At 41.0% G+C, this 1,654-nt stretch overlaps 1 non-coding gene across 1 annotated transcript; it reads left to right on the top strand.

Moving 5' to 3' along the window:
• The first annotated feature begins 1,090 nt into the window (after positions 1-1,090).
• On the top strand, positions 1,091-1,197 carry LOC116111411. The gene has a single exon (XR_004125066.1). It is a non-coding gene; the product is annotated as a small nucleolar RNA R71 (small nucleolar RNA).
• Positions 1,198-1,654: the final 457 nt, after the last annotated feature.

A 1,654-nucleotide genomic window follows, 5' to 3' on the forward strand; every position in this document is an offset into this window, starting at 1 on the left:
CTGCTGTAATGCATCTGCAAAAGGAATGTTAATATGCAATTCTTTAAAAATTTCAATAAACTTTGAAAATTGCTTATCCTGATTCTTTTTCTTCAATCTCTGAGGAAAAGGCACGGGTGAGGTGTGATGTGCTAACTCTGGTGGTATCTTGGGGAATGGCAATTTCTCCTTCTTCTTTTGCCTTTCTTTCTTCTTCTTGTTCTCTTCCTCTAAACCACTTGGTTTCTCATCAACAATGATCTCTTCATCAACTTCTTCTTTAGAATCTTCCTTTCTAGCTTGTTCAACTTCTTCCAAAACTGTCCCACTCCTCAAAATTATGGCGTTTGCTTGCTCATGTGGGTTAGTCACCGTGTTGCTTGGTAAAGACCCCTGTGGTCTATCATTTAGCTTCTCGACCAATTGGCCCATCTGTACCTCAAGATTCCAAATGGACGGCCCTTGATTTCTAAAATTTGTCCTCATCTCATTCATAAACCCTGTGGTTTCCTACATAAATTTTCCAAACATATCCTCCAACTTTGTCACTCTTGGATCTCCCGATTGATTATTCACTACTAGTTGGTTGTTTAGCAATGTCCTTTGGTTCCATTGATTATTTTGTTGGTTCCGATTGCCTCAAGCCAGATTTGGATGATTTCTCCACCCCCGGTTGTATACGTTGGAGTAAGGGTTGTTTGGTTGCCTCTGATTTCCTGCCAAGTAGTTCACTTGCTCCGTTAATGAAGATGACGAAGCAAATGTGTTCCCCACTTGACACTCACTGCTCACATGGTTTCCTGCACAGAAATCACAAGTTAGTTGAGGTGCTTGAATAGAGTTTACCTGTATACTTCCCAATTGTTTCTGAAGTGCCGCGAGTTGGGCTGAGATGGCTGTAAAAGCATCAACTTCATGTAGCCCCAAAGATTTTCTTGGTATTGCTCTCTCATTTGGTCTTTGATAGTTGTTGCTTGCCAAAACCTCAAGCAACTCATAAGCCTCCTCTGGTGTCTTATTCTGCAAGGCTCCTCCTGAAGCTGCATCAACCATGGTTTGCACATTACCCATCAGTCCATTGTAGAATGTTTGGACTTGAAGCCAAATTGGCAACCCATGGTGTGGACATTTCCTCATTAACTCCTTGTATCTCTCCTAAGCCTCATACAATGACTCGGACTCATCTTGTAGAAATGATGTGATATCATTTCTCAGTTTTGCTGATTTAGCTGGAGGGAAGAACTTGGTCAGGAATTTCTGTGCTAAATCATTCTAAGTTGTGATAGTTCCCGGTGGTAGTGCCTTTAACCACCCCTTTGCTTTATCCAACAATGAGAATGGGAATAACCTCAACCTAATGGCATCATCTGACACTCCGTTCGATTTGAAGGTGTCACAAATTTCTAAGAAATTTACAATATGTTGATTCGTATCTTCCTTCAAATCACCATTAAATCTAACTGACTGCTGGATCATCTGGATGATTGTTGGCTTAATCTCAAAGTTGTTGGCTTGTACCGTAGGCCTAGTAATGGTCGACCCACTGCCATTCACTGTAGGAACTAAAAATTCCCTTAGTGTTCTGTTTTCTGGTTCTGCTATTTCAACAACTTTTTCTGATTCAACCACTAATTCCTCTCTTTCTCTTCTCTCTCTATTAAGTCGTCTGGCGGTT

This window comes from Pistacia vera, unplaced genomic scaffold, assembly GCF_008641045.1.
Source record: "Pistacia vera cultivar Batoury unplaced genomic scaffold, PisVer_v2 Contig634, whole genome shotgun sequence".
Classification (NCBI taxonomy): Eukaryota; Viridiplantae; Streptophyta; class Magnoliopsida; order Sapindales; family Anacardiaceae; genus Pistacia; species Pistacia vera.